The following is an 18,389-nucleotide window of genomic DNA, read 5'->3' as shown; positions in this document are numbered from 1 at the left end:
TTTAGAAATCTTTATTTGTATCCCTGCTAAAGTTTCTGCTTTAATCTTCAAAGAAATCTTAGAAACCTCAAAGATACTCCTTCCTGGTTAGTCCCAATACAAGTCATTCTGCCAATGCATTACATCCTGACTCAAGCCAAAGGTGCTGGTTCTGGTATTTATCAGAATTCATAGTTGGATTTGAACAGACTTGCACCATTTTGAGCGCTGAAAAACATTTTATCTCACGGGAGGTAGATAGGATAGGAACCAGGAGACAGAATGTTGCTTGGATTTGCCAGGAGAGGGCAGGTGTTATCCAGGGCAGGTGTTATCCAGGGCAGGCAGTGTGTCCACCCCTGACCTGCTGCTGCCAGACACCTCTGGATAACTCCAGAGATGGAGCAAATTCAGGCTCTAGTCCAGAAAAACCCCTGGCCTTTTCCCAGACATTCAGGGAGGTTGCTTGCTCTTACAGATGACATTCCTCATGGTAGTTTGCCCCCAAAGTGAAGAGTGACCACCATAAAAAGAAGCCTTAAGATCAGCTGCAAAGGTTTTTAATTTGATCCTCCTGCTTTATCTTAGCAGGGTTCCAGGAGATGTGATTTCATTTGTGTTGTGTGGGGTTAATGGCTTGACAGATACAAGAATATTAATAATATTTCTTAATTATAAAGTGTACTGAATTGCTAAAAGGGGAGATAATATCGCCTTATGACATTTTTGGGCATAACACAGCTAGCCTATCAAATGGAAAAGGATAAAAATAGTAATTTGCACAGTCAGATGTTTTGAAGCCACAGAGGCAGGTAACAAGATTTCAACATCGTTGATTCATCTGTGAGCAGAACCAGAGTACAGGCAGGGAAATCAGCAAAACAACCTGCTGGTGTGTCAATTAAATCTCTCTAGTAAACAATCCAAACAAGTAAAATTCTGCTTCAGGCATTTGCTGCTTCTCTCCGTAGCAGCAGAAATTCATTACTAGACAATTCTATTAAAAAAATATCTGGGTGGATTTTATCTTCAAAGTACTGTCTATCAAACCAGATTTTTCAAGGTCTGTTGCATGAAATTTCCCAAGTACCCAAATTTTAAAGAGTCAGAATAAATAGCAAGCGAAGTTTTAAATGACAAGCAGAAATGGAACAGAAATTCTCACAGTTTTTACCTTTTTGGAACACTATATCTTGAACAATACCAAAGATCGACATGAGGCATTACATGTATTGAAAGAACAGGTGCAATGCACCAATTTCTTTCATGTCCTGAAGACCACCCCAAACAAATTACCAGAAGTTGGTTGCAGACAAAACAGACAGCTTTAGGAGACCCAGCAAAATAATATAAATATGAGAATCTTGGCTTGTAAAAATTAAACAAAAATAAAAAGTAGTTTTAGATGACATCGCAGTAAAATATAGGAGAAAGAGATCTCTTGACTGAAAAGATTCCAGGTTCAGAGATCTAAGAGCAAACACTGTATTGCACTGTGTTGCAAGGAGTTCAGGGAACTCTTCCTGTGCCGTTCTGTGCTACTCAGGCTGTACTGTCAATGCTCCTGCTGTAGTAGAGCATCTGGATTCCTTATCCAGGATGGCAGCTCACATTCCTCCTGGCTGTAACTCTATCCTGCAGTGCACTACTGTAGGTTCATTCCGTGCTTTTCCTTGGCACTGTTAGGGGTAGGAGTCCACAGTGCTGGAATAGCTAAAATATTTAAGGCCAGTCTTACACTTCAATATACTAGTGCTGATGTTGAATTTGTTCCAGCTTCCACATATTTTTAGATATTGTGGTGTGAAATTTCACACCCCCAAACCATGGCTTAGGGCAGGAGCATTTGTGGCCAGTATTCCCAGCTCCAGTAGGAGCTAATGGTGTGAGTACAAGGTGCAATGCTGCATCCATTCCTTTCTCATTATTTAATAGAACATGTTAGCTGTCATAGCTTTGTTCTTCAAAGGAAATTTTGGCACAGCGTATACATTTATTTATGAACTTGATGTACAAGGGGGAATAGTTCTCTGTATAACAAGAATCTTCACTAGTACCTGTTGTCCTGGGCAGTTTGTGTGTTAGTAAAGGGTGGAGAAGTTAAGTCAAAGAGCAACTGATGTTGAGTGACTCTGAATAAATTGCTATAATAATCTGAAGTGGAAACACAGCATGTAGAGTGACATTTTTAGCTTTGTTCATGTGTTTCTGGATAAAGAGGATTTTTTTAGTGATCTGATTTTTTTCCCAGTTGGACTCAGAAGAGGAGTTTAACATTGAGAAGGAATAATGTGAAGGTTATGCAATTTTACAATAAATGTAAGAACTTGGAGCTGTGGCAAGGGAATAAAATTTCAGGGCTATGACTGGGTAACTAGTTACTAGATACAATTCAAGATGAACATTGCACCCAGATTAATTAATTTGATGTAATTGCTAAGTCTTTAATGACATGGAAATATAACATGAACAAATATTCACTTGAGGATATTTTTCTCTAAAACCTGAAAAAGTATTTTGTACCCTTGAAATTGGTTTCACTTTTTCTGTTTATCAGTGGTTTTCGAGTCCCACAGTTTCAGATACAGCTTGACATTCTTGACACTTACTGTAAATTGTGGCCTGAAAGACTGGTGGCCCATCAGAGATGGGAAATACTGTGCCTGCCTTGATTGTGGGGAGCCTCACACCAGACTCCTGTTCATCCATTTGCTCTGTTATTGCCTGACTGTGTTTCCAAGATAGGAAGGAAACTCCTCTGACACTATTTGAAAAAACCCAGCCAAAGCTCAAACCAAGAAAAGCTGAAGGATCACTACCCCCTCATCCCAAACCAGTGCCCACAACCCTATCCATTCCTGTTTCTGTCCTGGATAAGTATTTAATGTAGTTAGATGTGGCTGTGTTTATTTTTCCAATAAATAAATTCTTCATCTTTTTCTTTTATTCCCAGTTTCCAGATTAAGCCTGAGGACCTTCTGCAGTGTATATCTTTTATAGCTAATTAAAGGTGTCTAATTTTACAGCAAATGCTCTGATGTGATCTTTTAAAATTCAGTAATAAGAAAAAAATCATTGGAGTTTCTATAAATTAAAAAGAATATTATATATAGTGAAGTGAAACAGCTGAGTTTAAAGCTATATGGAAACCACATGAAAAAAATCGGTTCCTCTCATAAAATGACATGAGATTTCAGCAGCATTCTTGTAATTTGGAGTGTGTGATTGTAATTAATGTGTGTGAGCCTGTGTGTAGATCTGCCATAGTTATGCTGGAAATCTAGAAGTTCAAACCTCCAGCTGCAGTTTGGCTGCTCAGGCACCACTGCAGTCTCTGCACTCACATGCACCCAGATTACAGCTAATGAGCACTAAAATTAATAAATATTCACAGATATGATGAAAATTACTTCAAAAGATGTTTGAACACACCAGTTCATGTGTGCAGGAAATCCATGCTGCATGTGGGAGTATGTACTGTTATATACAGGTTTGGATTAATGGAATTTTTTTGGTTTCTTTTCAGCTTCCCCATTCTTATGAGTCAGCATAGTTATCAAAGAATTGGAATAGGGTTATGAAAGTCAAAAAATTCCTTTTAATTCCAGTTTTTGCTGTACATTTTCCTTGGATACATCATGGTGTGTCTCCGATAGCAATTACTGCTGCTTACATTATTTCCCTTGGAAAGTACATTGAAGTTTCAAGTTGAAAATCTCTATAGATGTAAAATATCGTCCATAAATGTAAAATATATGCGTTATGATGTTAATGATGGTGCTTCATTGAGTTGTTATTGGTGAATGGAGTTAAGAAATTCATTCTGCTTTCTGCATTTTCAGCATACTTCTTTTTTTCTCTTCTCTTTTTTTTTTTTTTTTTTTTTTTTTTTTTTTTTTTTTTTTTTTTTTTTTTTTTTTTGGACATCGGACAGTATTTTGCATTTTCTCAGGGATTTGAAACTTCAGAGTTGACTTTGCTGACAGTAGCCTATGCAGATTATGGAGAGGGAATTTAGTGAGTTAGTTTTCTGTAGTGTTACAAGATGTCCAATCACTTGGTTGTTCTGTTTCTGGTGTGACAGGTTTCAGAAAGGGATTAAAAGCAGCTGATACAACTCCTGCCTTCAGTCCAATAAAGCTGGAATCTGAAGATGCTGTTTGGCCCTGCCAGAGTTTTCTCTATTATGTGGATTTCTTTCTTCTTTCCCTCACATTCTGGGAGAGGGGCAAATGCCACCCTTTTGACACATCTAAATGTTACTGCACATTCTTGAAATTCCTCTTCTTAGTGCTTCACAAGTGTGGATGGGTGCAGCTGAGAAATGAAGAAAAGAAGTGCTAGAGTTCTCTCTTTGTGGTGGTATTGTATCCAGGTTATATATGCATGTAAATTAATATAATTAATTATATCTACTTGTTTCAGCAGCCAGCTCCTGAAACTGAGCTCACAGTCAGTCGCAATAATTTCCTTTTGCATGATTGCCATCACAGATATTAAGGACCAAGCATTCTCCTGATATCTCTAGCTTAATTACAATCAGAATAATGCATGTTTTCTACAAAGCGTTTGAGTACCAAATCCATTTAAAGTCTTGACAGAGCACTGTGTCCAGCAGCATGGCCATTACTGTAATTCCATTCAGTTTAATATATGCAAACCAGAGAGTTTCAGTCAATTGCAGCAATAAAACTTTTGTTTCAGCTGCCAGGTTAATCACTTGACTTCTCATGATTGTGTGTTTCCATGACAATTGGATAGGTTTATGATTGACACACATACAATTAAAATCTGCCCTTCAAAACTGTAAATCTCAGAGACCTAATGAAAGCTCAGTCATACCCCTAAACAACTTTCATTAAAGGAATGCTGGATTGTGATTTTCAGCAGCAAAGGGGCTGCAATTTATAGGTTTCAGCATCAGTAAACACAGCTGAGTAATGTTAGGATTTATTGTGGCCTTAGCCTTGGATTTAGATCTCACCTAAATGTGGACTTTTATTCTCTTACTGATTTAAACTTCTGTGGGTTCCTTTTAATTAACATCTAAAGTGAAATTACGTAGTTCTTCCACAATCTAATTTCCTGTTGCCTTCATGTAGGACTGAGTGTGGTTAACAGTGAGAGAGTCTGCTAGAGTTTTTAATAATAAGGTTATGCATATACCAACTCTAGGAAAATATATGCTAATGGCTTTACCAAAATTTACAAAAATTTATGGGCACTTTGGTAGATGAAAAAAATCTTACTTAAAACCATGAAATTCACTTTATGTTATTAAAACTCTGGTATTGTTAATCAAAGTAGGGTAATAACAGTGTTTCAGTTGAAATTGTATTTTCTTCATGTTCCCTTTTAGTGTCTGGATGACACATGGAAAAGTCCATCTCCCTTTCTAAGGGACAAGAAGAGTAGGACTTAGACATGGCCTAGAGGGAATAGCAGCTTATTTTATATTATCATGGAGATTTATTAACATTATATGAGCAGCTTAATATATGGAGGCTTTTTTCTTCAGATACTCAGGGTGATTACATTTTTTTGATATAAAGTATATCATTATTTGCTAGTTCATTGCAATTTTTTCTAGCAAGTCTCAGACAAGTATATTTTTGTGGAGTTTTGCAAGTCTGATGTGGTGTCATTATATCTGATATTGTATTCATAGGATCTGTTTCATTTCTGTATGTTTTGAGATCTAAGAAGCACCTAATGCCTGTGACACTGTTGTGATTTAAAATCAAAATATCTTGCTCGTTTCCAAGGTATTTTTATGAAATATATTTCCCTTCCCTAATAACTAGTCAAGCTGAGGGTTTTTTGAGGCTGGTATTTTTGTCATCATCAATCCTTAGCTGCATTTTTGGTGCCACAGAAAGGAGAGACATGGCTGAATCATTCCAGAGGGATAATAAAACCAGAGGGGGGAAGTTTGGCAGCTGCACATTGGTGGTGAGCCCCAGCCCTGAGCCCTGGAGCCAGCACAGCCCCACTCCAGTGTCGGGACTGCAGGACCTGCTTGGCTGCTCCCATCCAATGGCAGCTCTTCAGATTAAAAGAACAGATGTGCAGCCAGATTCTGTCTCTTAAATCTCCACATTATAAATATTTAAGATGGAAATAAGACTTGTGTGATGGAGCTACTGCTTCTGTGTTTTTGATGGTCAGTGCTGTTCATCACTTACTGCACTTGGTGCTGGTTGAGAACACTGTCCAGGCTGGCAAAACTAAAATTAGATCTGTCAGCTCTTTACTGCTTTGTGGTTTCTCATGTTGTGTTAGTCCCTGTTCTGCTGCTCTGCTCCCTGAGCCTGAGCTGCAGTGAGCAGAGTGCTCAGATGAAAGGTTCTGCAGGGTGTGAGATCTCAAGTGCATCTGAGCTCAGAGGGATCCCAGTGGCACTGTGCATCTACACCTCCAAATGCTCTGCCACTGGTACTTCTCTCACCTCAGCTGTGCTCATGTCTGTGGGTTTTGTGAGCAAAAGGGGAAAGGGTGTATGGTACTGAAAAACAAATTCAGCAGGTGTATCAAGTCTATACTGATAAATACATAAATTTTAAAAGCAATGCAGTTTTACACTTACTGTTTTTACTAGGAATATGTATTAATCCTTCTATCAACATGAAGAGCAGGAACAAATGTATTTGAATTGTTTTCCTGTTTATTTCTCTTCTAGTAATTACCTGTTCCCTTTCCTGACCAGCAGTGGCTCAGTAGGACAGACTCAGTGTGTGCTTTCTTCACTGTTCACCTTATTTTCCTTGGTTTTTTGCTAGCATGTGTTTTTTTTCCTTCATGTTTTCTTTCTTTCTAAACACAGAGACAGTTCTCTGCAGTCACTAAATCACATATCAAAATTATAAATTAATATGAACTAGTCCATTGTTACTCCATAAACTGAGATTTTTGTCCTGGCAAGTTACAACAGCAGCTACATGAAGCACATCCAGCAAGATAAATTGAATTAATACAGGGGTTGAGGCTCTCTAGTCAGGAGCTGGGACAGTTTTCCAGGGTCACACGTTGGCACACACTGCCAGTGCCAGTTCACACATGGCACTGCTGTACTGTTCTCAGTGCAAATCTCCTGGGTGCCTTTCCTTGCCAGTGTTTCTGTGTTTTTCCCACTCACAGATGTATTTGGTGTCAGAATGTTTCAATGCCAAGCTTTGTAAGGTGTGCTCTTCTCAGCGCTACACTGCTTAATTTGGCCTTTCAAAAACCTTTGGTCTCTTGTGTCTCCCTCCACTGGTCACAGAATACAATATTTGGGACTCTGAGGTCAAGCTGTCACTGAAATAGATTAGGCAGTTTATTGTAATTGTGATCTGAGTTTACTCCCCCACCTTTTTTCTTTTTTTTTTTTTCTATTTTAAATACTGGCTTGTCTGACTCAAAAGTCCCAGCACTCTTTCTTGGTAAGATTTTCTGTAGCACATCCTCTCAGTATTTCTTAGAAAAACAACAAGTTGCTGGAAATTAGCAAGGTGATAGAGTTTTAGGAATATGTTTCCATGTAATCCCCCTTAATTGGCCCTAAAGATAAATACAAAACAAGGAGTTGGGTTTTTTTTTTTTTTTTAATATATAGGTCTAAATAATTGATTCAACCTCTTTACAGTAGATCTGTAATGAATTTTCTATATGAGAAGAGCTACAGTAATAAATTAAAAAGATGACAGCAGTCACCATAAAAAAAGAAACAGTGTGGCAAAGCAAATAATTTTGCTTCAGAAGTGCCTGAATAACCAAATTCCTGCTGCTTTCATGTTTTAATCCTCTTAAAAGAAGAGGCTGAACTCTTTCAGTGTTTAAAGACCAGATTAAACCCAACAAACTGTTACAATTCTATGATCATTAAACATATGCTGTGAAAATGCTAAGAAACAAACTCTTGTTAATAAATGCATATATTTACCATGCTTCAATTAATGCAAGATTATAGATACTTAGAGAATTGTTATGTGAGTGTGGGAACACATACTTCTGGAAACTTAACAGTGCATGTTTTAGCTGCTTCTGTTTGTCCTGGAAATTGAGAGACCTGTAGTTTAGTGTTTTGAGTAAGTTGGTGTATCTTTAAATAGCCTGAGTGCTCTGACTGCCCAGTAGTCTGAATGCATTAGAATGAAGCTTGTAAGAGTTTTGGGACTTGGAATAGAAATATTCTTCATATTTCCTTCTTCATTAAGCTATCCCTGCTTTTTGTGTGGATTCCCAGCTGGCCAGGAAAGGTTACTAAGCTCTCATCTATATCAACTGCAAATGATTGATTTCTTCTATCCCTAGATATTCTTCCTACCCATCTGTTTTACGTTATTAGAGCAGTGATGTTGGATGCTATTGATATCTTTCCTTGGCAATTGTTTTTCAGTTTAGATTGCTACAGTAATTCACCTTTAATTTTCCCTTTGCTTTATTGAAGCAATTTATATTAGTGATCCTAATCTGTGCTAATGTCACACTGTTCCATGTGCATGACTGAATAGAGGCCCTACTTTTTTGTCTTCATGTGAACTTCTCTCTTCAGTTCATCATTAATAAACAGAACTTATTCAATTATCTTTAAACAAAGAAAAATGGAAACATTGTTATGCAATTAAATTGAATGTACATAATTGTTGTGTAAGACAGACGTGCTGTGCTCTTTCACTGTCATCCAGGTACAGATTTTGCATCCTTGCAATTTCAGCTGTAAAAGCCTCATCAGTCAAATCAGTGCTTCTGTGGAACATAAAGATTGCCAGCACATCTGAAATGATGTGACTGCTTGTACCATTTGGTTTCCTAACTGTTTATATGTATTTTGTTAGTTTGGGAATATTCATTAAGTTTACCTGCATACACCTTGCCAGTTTTCTGGAAGATAAATTCAGCTCCTATCACCCAAGAGAGTGCTATGGATTCTGCAGGTTCACTACAGGACTCCCCTTGTTTCAAGCTACTTTTCTAAGTTCTTGTTTAAAAAAAAAAAGTAAAATCCTGCTTAATGTGAAGAACTGTAAGAGATATGACTGAGGTCTGATTCAATTGTGGCTTTTTTAAGGACAAGAGGCAAGCATTACTTAGGTGTTAAGGATTGCTTCTGAGATTCCAGAGATTTCTCACTCACAGCTCTTGACCTTCAGCAAATTGTCATTTTCTCTGTGATTTCTCCAATTTTAACTGTATTTTTTCGTTGCTTTCTTTTACCTTTATTAGTATGTGATAGTAATCTGTCTGTGGTAAAAGGTCTTAATGCCAGTTACAGGATTAGGCACTGGCCTAGTAGTGACTGAATGAAGTATTCTAGTGGTCAGCTTAGACTATTAAGAGATTCAGATTTATCTGCAGCAATGCAAATTACCAGGAAAACAGTTCTTAAGCTAGGCTACCCTATAATTCTATTCACAAAATATTGTTAGTTAAGCTTTCATGCAAGCTGATTTTCTTCTTCCGTTTGGGCACAGAAAGAGCTGGACATTTTTCAAGTACATATTTTTGGTAAGAAATTTCCTAGCTTGACAAAATATCTGGTAGCTGCTTTTGTTCCAGGTTGAACCCTTGCCAGTGTAATTGCCAGGGCAGAAGCCTTGGCCAGGGGCAGTCAGTGCAGCATCCTGAGCACTGCCAGAGCAGCACAGGAACATGGGATGGTGCTGCCTGCACCTGGTTATTGTCATCCCAGCAAAACTGGGACATGGCTCTGCCTGGTACAGCAGCTCCTCTGTGCCCTACAACTGCAGCAGGGTATTGATGGCAAATTGCAGCTTTCCTTTTTGAATTGAAATTGTGAACAAGATTCTTCTAAAAATTCCAGCTTGCTTTGGAGAATCTGCTCTCTTAACCTTATAGTTGCAGGACTACTGTCTAGCTTGCTGGAGAGAGGAATTTCTACCCTGGAGAATACAAACATCTGCAACCAGTTTCCCACAGTTGAGAACTTTATTGGTACTAATGTATTATTGCTAAAACCAGGATTAATTTTTTTTATCCTTCTTTTTCCAAGATTAAATTTCATTATAGAATTTTGTAAGATCACCTTTGCCTCCTTTAAATGAATAAATTTATCCTATTTCTGTAATACATAAAAGGTGACTTTGGTTACCCCATGAATGCTATCAAGTTCAATTTAGATACCCTTAGTATACTAGAAAACAAAATTAGATAATTCATCATCTAAATTAAATGAAACACCATATTAGCATGTAATATAACAAAATTCCTTTCAAAATTTTCGTAAAAAGTGATCAACTGGTGCATTTTAATTTAATTGGGTGTGATGAATTCTTATGCATATTAGGCTGTAAAATTTTAAATTACATTTTTCAGTAAAAGGTGTTCAGTTGTACTTTTATTGCTATGTAAGTTCTTGAAACAATGCTGTTGGTAAAGTCTCACTTACTACATAATATATCTGCACCAGTATGGTACTAGACTGTGTATACCTTGTTTTTCCATTCCTAGGTGTCTGTTTGTAATGAGAATTATTAGGAACATAGTACTAGCAGCTGTCAGCAGGCTCTTGATAAGAAGATTATTATGTGTTAACTTTAAAGAGTTAGGAATGTATAATTCATGGCTACTTGGTGGATTTTGCAGATGTCCCAGTTGTACACAGTTGCTAATCGGAATGACATGATGGAAAACAAGTCTTGGAAATCCTGTCATTTAGGTTTGTTGCAATCAGGAAACTGCTGTTTGAGTGCAACTTCTCTGTTTGATGTTCAGGAGGAAATCTTAGTCCTGTATTAAAAACACTAAACTGTCTGGGCTCCTTATAAATATTAATTTACCAAATGCGCAGAAGTCTGTGACATTTCCTTCAGAAGAAAGGATTAGCTTTAATTTTGCTTGTATCATAGCACAGCAGAGTGAATCACTGTACATTGGCTTTTGTAGTTCTCTCTTTCATACATTTTCTTTTAATATGTCATGTCTTTATCAACAGAGTAACACAGTAGAGGAAATAGGTGCACCTGGTTTGGCAGAGTTAGTTCAGCTGTTGTTCCTTTAATAAATGATTTACTTCACTGGTAGCATGTAATGACTTGAGTGACATTTTATAGGCTGTTGTACATTTTCAGTCCTGACATTTTAAAAAGCCACAGTTCTTATCTGTGACATGTCTGTGTACTGATGCATGGGCTCTTTGCTACTTTTGTAATATTTATACAAAATTTATTGGCAGTAACTGCTATTACCCAGTGCATCTCTTTTGAAAGGTCTGTGTATCTCCCCGTGTTGACTGAGCTGTTCAGAGGGGGTTTGGAACTTTCTGGGCAGTTTGCCACTGCTTCTGTCCCAACTTTGTCTGCATTTGTATCAGCAGCTTTAGTTAGTGACTGCTCGCTTGATGTTAACATGCTGATTTACACTATAATTAAAAATGAGTAGGAGTTTCTAAGGGAACTCAGAGCTCCTAAGTAACACAAAAATAATGCTGTTTTAAATAAATTTCTAGAGATAATTGAGTGTAAATATTAAAATATCAAACAGCTTGAAGTCCATCTCTTTTGATGGAAAGCTTTGTAGTGAGTGTGTGGGGTGGCTGCTGTTCATTATGTTTTTATCACATCTTTAAGAGGAGAAACTTCACTTCCCATGACTGTTTCATATGTTTTGATGCAAGTTTTGACAGAGCATATACCCACACACTGAGTTGTGTAATGCAGCTACCTCATGTTTGCCATCTGATACCTTACATAAAAGCAGAATTGTTCTGTCAGTCAGAATACCCTACATTTCTTTGTGAAATAAAATAGCAGTTTAGCAAATGAAGATGTAAGGTGAAGGAAGAAAATTCTTTCTTTTCACCTCCTTGTCTCTTGGTTAAGTAAATCCCAGTAGATACAAAATACACTTCGGAGAGCTCTATTCAGCTCTGCCCAAACTTCTGGTGATTTATTTGTGACAGAGCTCTTGCCAAGGAAAACATACAATTGGAGGGTATCAGCTTCTTGCAATCGATAAAAACAAAACATGGACAGACAAATTAATCTGGGAGTAAGTGGGCTCTTTTCCACTGGTCTCTTTTCTGTTGGGATTGCTGTTGGCAAGTGAAGTTGTCCTGACTGCAATCCACTGTTGTAAGAGACAGAAACATTCATTCCTTGAGGCTGCTTTGGAATCATCAGTCTGCAGGTAATTTTTCTGCTACCAAATAAATTACATCATCCAAATTCCTTATTGGTTATTTTAATGCCAGAGAGAAGGTCGTTTGAGTGACAGAAAGAGCCAAAGATAAAGGCTTTTATTCATACCCTGGGCAAGATCTTGCAGTGCATGCTTATAGTATTATTGCAGATGGATTGAAAAACAATCTGCTTGTCCATCCACACCATGTTTTTGTCTCATTTATTTTGGACTACACTGCTAGCTTGCCTCACACTTGGCAGTGTTAATGTCAGCAGTTTCTGTGCAGAGGCAAGGGATCTTCTCTGTGCCCTGAACGTGTTCCAGCCATGGTTTGTGTCACACTGGCTCCGTGTCACTGACACTCAGACTGGCACAGTGGGAGCCAAGGGCCAGGCAATCCATTGTTGCCCAGGCTGTACCTGGCTGAAGGCTCCTCCTCACACTGACTGCAAGATGTTTTCAAGAGCTTGGATAGATGCTCAGAAGCCTTTTGAGTAAGGAACCAAGAAGGTGTGAGGAGTGGGTTGCTAGCACAGGCCAGGCATAGCTGATAAGACATTAGGAAATAAGGAATAGAAAATAAGACATTAGGAAAAAGGAATGGTAGAGCAGGTTGCTGCTGTACTTGCCATCATGCTGTTTGTGTAAAAGTACTCATCTGTTGGCAGTGCATACATTTGCAATGGTGCAGAATCAAAATTTGTCCCTAAGTCTTCCTGTTGTCCAATAAGCTGCTCCCAATCTCACCATGTTAGAAAAGCTTTAATAACTAATTATGTTCACTGGAGTAGGACAAGAATGAATTGTGGTGGGGATGCAATTGTGGAACTCGCTGACTGGCAAGAAATGCTTTGCTGATAGATGCTTTACTTTCCCAGACATTTTTGCAGTGTCAGTGCCTTGATGTTCTGTTAAGTTCTTTGTTCTGAAAATATTTATCTTAATTAGTTACTATAGCTAGAGAGTAATTGTCTGATTTCTTCTTTTTTAGTCATTTGTTGGCGAGCAAATATAAAACTGCTCAGTCTTTAACAGTGCTACTGGGGTAATTAGTTACAAGTGGGAGATAACAAGCAATCTGAAAAGGCATTACAGGTTTTTCTCCACCTTTCCCATTTGAGAGCTGTACAATACTTGATTAAAATTAGCAATAAAAGTATATCACTGGAATGAAGCAGCATTTTTGTAATGAAACTCAGGTCTTTTATTAAATGTAATGCCATCCAAGCTGGTGGGTTTTCCCCCTCTCCCCTGTACCACAAGTTGTACTATCAAATGGGCAGCAGTGACTGAAAAGGGGATTTTGCAGGTAGCCATGAGCCTCAGCAAGCTTCAGCTTCCCAGGATTTGGGGCTGAAGCTCTGAGCTGGCATGAGCCAATATAAACCAGCACTTGGCTTCCCACTGGCAGTGGCACCGTGCCCATGTGAACACTGCATTGTCTGATGCTGGTGTTTGCCACAACCCACACTGCACATCAGGGACTGTCACTGCTTTGGCAAATGCCCTGCTCAACAGGAAAATGAATCATCTAGATTTGTGTTAAAAAGACAAGGACTTTTTTCTTGGTAATCAGCACTAAATTTTAGGCTGTACAGGTGTGATTATAACTAGAAGACCACCGGTAACAGTGTGGGTGTGTATAAGAGCACTGATATTTTATATACATATTTTTGAGATCTTGTGAAGTAGCAAAATACACTTTATTCCCACAACATCCCACTGCTGTATGTGAATGCTGTAGTGGGACTGGGTCTTACTCAGGACATCCCAAGCCTTTGGCAGTTTGTCTTCTTGACTATGAATCAACAGCAAAAATGAAAAAGGAGGGAAAAAAATCAAGGGAAGTATTTGTTCTGGTAGTTTTTGTCTGTTCCAGGTGACACTAAATGCAAAACATTATTTATTTCTGGCTTTATAAAATAAATAAAATTAGCTTACTTAGAGGATATTAGTCATATTTATATGAGACAAAAGCTAAAAGCAATTAAGCTTCAAAGAAGGTCTCTTCTTACATCAGAGATGTAGAATCATCTTTTAGCACCTCTGTGGTTGCAGTGAGTCTGCAGGATTGAAGTGCTTTTCCTGACTTACCACTCAGATGTTTATTTGGCTGCTTTGTGCCATCCAGGCAAAGGAGGAGCAGTGGGGAAAGGTCAAGGGATGGAGCCATGTGTTAATGGAAGGGCAGTTGCATGGTAAAATTTACCTGAGTGAAACCCAGCAAGGGTGATCTGCAGGAATCAGCTGCTTGAAATGTTCCTGCTCTCAGAAAGAGAGTAGGGGAGTGGGAACCAAGACAAAGGATCCTGCTGGTTAACTGTGGGAAATTGCTTGGATAAGAAATGCTGTAACGCTAATGCTGCATGAAGCTCTAACAAAAAATGAGATTTTGAAAAACACTGAGTTCTTTCTGGTGAATTTGCTGCCCTAATTTCTCTTATTTCCTGCTGTTAGAAGAAAAAATGTCAGACAGGATGAGGTGTATCTGTGGAACCACAGTTGACATTTTTAGAGCCACTAGATGGCATTTAGACCTGAATGACTGAAAATGCTCTGGTGTGTGCTTATGGGGGAAGTATTTTTTCTTTTCAATCTAGGAATTAATGGGGAATTAAATATATATTTGGTTAAATATTAAGTTTAGAATGTGATTTATGCATTTAGGAGTGGCACTGGGACAGAAATCAGGAGGATCTTTTAATGGAGTTTACTTTCAACACTCCACTTCTGTGGGATTTGCTTGGGATTTCAGGTGATGGTGGAATAGATGCCAGAGCTAATGATTTTTTGTAAACCACCATGACTCAGAAAGTGGAACCAAGGAGAGATGCAAATGAAAGACTTCCACAATATTATGTAAATGTTATCAGTTATTAAAAAATAATCCCCTCTTCCTTCTTCCCTTGGATGGAATAAAAATACTTATTATTTTCTTTGTTTCTCTTACAGAGTTATTACCAAACCAAGGGAGAATTTCCATCTTAAAAGCCACTACAAGAAAGAAAGATTATAAAAGGTACTGTGTTTCTGCAGCTGAGTCTCTTGAGTGTCTTGTTACTATTTCATTATGTGTGTTCTTAAATCCTTACTAAACACTGTCCTTCTATTGAATTGTCTTTACACCTCAGAAATTCCTTTGTTTGCATGCTGTTGAAGGCAAACTAAAATTTATTTTTTATTTAACATAGTGGTAGAGTGGTTGAAGAGCAGAAAGAAGGGAGTAGCCCTATGATATCTCTTAAAAGTGGAACTAGGACAGGACCCTCTGCTATTGTTCATTGTGCTCAGAGCAGAGGCAGTGGCAGGGATAAAAAACAAATGCAGCTGAGGAAAACAGGGATGACAGTTTTCTCTTTTGTGCTTTCTCTGATCCATCTCTCCCTTTTCCTATTACCATGGAAATACTAATTTAGCTTCATTCTACCTCTTACAGAGCAGGGGATGTCTCTCAACTGTGGGACTTCTTCCTACAGGCAGTAAGGGTCAGACTCTCAGGATGTCTTTTCCTCTCTCCATGCCCTCCCTGCCAGCAATATCTTAGTCTTTCTGATCACTTAGAGGATGACCATAAACATTTTCTGATGCTCTAAATTCACCTCAGTACTTTGGTGTGCCTGTTTTAAATTTGGGGACTTGAAAGTGAATAATGGGATTAAATATTAAAGTACTCTTGTTTATTTTCCTGAAATATTGCTCCCTTCTGTGTACTGCTTTATTTTTCTCAGGTGGATTATACTTTCAGCCAAGCATTCCTCGAAAATAATCCTCTGAATAATACATATCATGTTACTGATTCTTAAAAACTTTTTTCCATTTTCATTTGATTGCTTTTAGATTAAATATATTTCCTTTTATATATTGCAAACCAAAAAGTTTTATTGAAAATAAATAACCAATTTAAAATTTCAAAGCTGTTCGTAGGAAAGATTCTCAGCAGAGTTTACATTGTATTTACTGTCTGAATTGTTTGGGACTTACCTCTATTACTTTCATAGTTTTAATGAAATTAGTTAGTAGTGTTTATTATAGCTGGGATGTACTCCTATTCATCCAGCACAGGATTTTAATTTTAATATAATGGGGGAATTTGCTTTAAACATTTGAAGTGGTTAGAAATTTAAAGCGAAATTGTTATTTTTCCCATTCAGCAGTTATTAGCAGGATGGTTATTAAAAAGAGATGTTTGAATAGAAAGTTATTTCTTGGAGCAGATCTTCAGTGATTAGGAAGAAATATTTCTTTGTTTGCAAATAATTGTAATTAGGCACTAGAGATAAGTTTGTTCCTGGAAATAGGAAATATTCTTGATGGGGATATAAACTACAAAAAGCATTAAGATTTGGTCAGAGATAAAGATGTAGGATAGGCTTGGAAGGGGTGAGATCAGAGTCTAACTATAGCTATCTGGAAGAAAATGACTTCTCCAAAAGACAAAAATTCAATATTTTTCTTAGTTCCTGCTGATTTTCAGGTTTGAGTCAGCCTCAGCTGATGTGATTAAAATGTGGCAGTTGACCAGTTGAAATGTGGGTTTATAGCAGGTCAGACTGAGAGCAGGTTTTCCATGCAGGGAAGGAGGGATGAGGAGAAGGGGGATCCCTGGGGGTCTGTGTGATGTTGGTGTGGTGCCAGCCCAGGGCTGTGCTTACCTGTGCCAGGCTCTCACCAGCTGCACAGCAGCCTCGACAGCATCTCCTGGTGCTCTGCTGGCTGCCCAAATGCTTACATTTTGATAGAGCCACAAGCCAGTGAATAAAAAGTTCTTGTAATAAAGATACAAATCTGAGTCTTGAAAATTGATACCTGCAGTTCTGCTCAGTGCACAGCTGTAACACTTGGCAGCAGAAGCACAGCCCTGCATTTCTGCTGCGTGCAAGGGGAGATCTAAAGAGTAAAAACACTTGAGTCTGCACTAATCAATGGGGTTACTATGGCATCTTGATATGAACCAGGCATGTCCTGAATATTGCTCTCTGAGGGCTGCTTTGGCTGTCAGTTTAACCCCACTGGAGCCAAGATGCTTGGCTAATAGAATAGGAGATGCTTCTCAGGGATAAGGATTTCTGCCTGGAAAATTCAGCAGCACCTTGCAGCTGGAATCAGGGGAGTTGAACTGGCAGTTCCTGTGGCAGTGCTTCTGACTGTCAACCAGGCACCACTTCTGGAGCAGCACCTTTTTGCAGTGTGTAACAAAGACTATTCTGTTGAGAGATGCTACATGGTAAAATGCATCATATGGAATGATGACTTTCTCCAAGACTTTCATTAAAATGTGTCTGTTTTTCCTGTCTTTATGTTTATGCATGAACTGAATGATTATTCAAGACTGCAGATGAGTTAAATACTTTTATTTTGCTCAGAAATTATTTATTAGTTCTCAAATGCATGTTTGCCTTGTAATACTAAAGAGTTGTGGTGTTAATCAGCACAAACTTGGATTGCATCCTAAACTTACAAGGGTAAAATGAACTTGGATTGCATTTTAAATTTACAGATGCTGAAACAGTGAAGGGTGTGCTGTGCACATGCCATTGCAGAAAGCAGATCAATAGTTTTGGTCTAAACAGAGTAGATTTGCTTAGTGCCTCAGGCTTCCAAATGTAGCTTGGTAAAAAAAAATCCTGGATTTAGAATGACACAGATGTTACTGGAGAGAATTAAAGCTAGTGGGCCTTATTCTTTTTCTTCTGTCTTTGTCTTGCTTTAATCTCTTCATTGATACTGTTCCTGGTTTAAAGCAACATAAGGTGGAAATCTGATTGTTTTTCATGAGAGAGGTTGAAATGTGGGTGAGTAATGCAGTAAGATTGGTTGGTAAGCAGCTAATGAAATTATTTTGATTTAGTAGCCTTAAGAATTGCACATGAACATTGTCATTGTTCTTTCCTGTTTATACTGATGTTTTCAGTTCCCTGGTGGAGCAATGGAGAAGCCACACGGTCCACTGGATGTGGCTGTGAGAGGTAAACAAGACCCATTTCTGGAAAACAGCTGAAGGTTTTGGTTTTGTTTTTCTCCTGAAAGCAGGTGAAAACCACAGGGAAGAGGCTTGCTCTGAACACTTCAGACATGTGATTTTTTTTCCTAGCAATGCCAGTTTATTTATTGGTATAAAATGCTGTGGGAGATACTAAATATTTTATTCAGATGGCTTAAAGAATCTGTTTCTATTTGATGCACTTATTTGCATTCATCTTAAAAGTAGTAATTGGAAATGCCCTCATAAACTCTGAGACTGGAGCCCTAGAATTAAAAAGCATTTGTTATTACTCACGAATATAACTGTG

General features: G+C 38.1%; 1 protein-coding gene across 1 annotated transcript in view; it reads left to right on the top strand.

Annotated features, from left to right (window-relative positions):
- The window catches only part of ARVCF (ARVCF delta catenin family member), a 245,823-nt gene that overhangs the window by 67,870 nt on the left and 159,564 nt on the right, over window positions 1-18,389 (top strand). Inside the window, exon 2 of the mRNA XM_079322400.1 lies at window positions 15,052-15,118. The gene's annotated coding sequence lies outside the window, so the exon portion shown is untranslated. The remainder of the gene's footprint in view (window positions 1-15,051; window positions 15,119-18,389) is intronic.

This window comes from Erithacus rubecula (genome assembly GCF_903797595.1).
Source record: "Erithacus rubecula genome assembly, chromosome: 19".
Taxonomy (NCBI): domain Eukaryota; kingdom Metazoa; phylum Chordata; class Aves; order Passeriformes; family Muscicapidae; genus Erithacus; species Erithacus rubecula.
The sequence above is the reverse complement of the archived record's forward strand: the minus strand, read 5'-3'. Positions and strand labels throughout refer to the sequence as shown.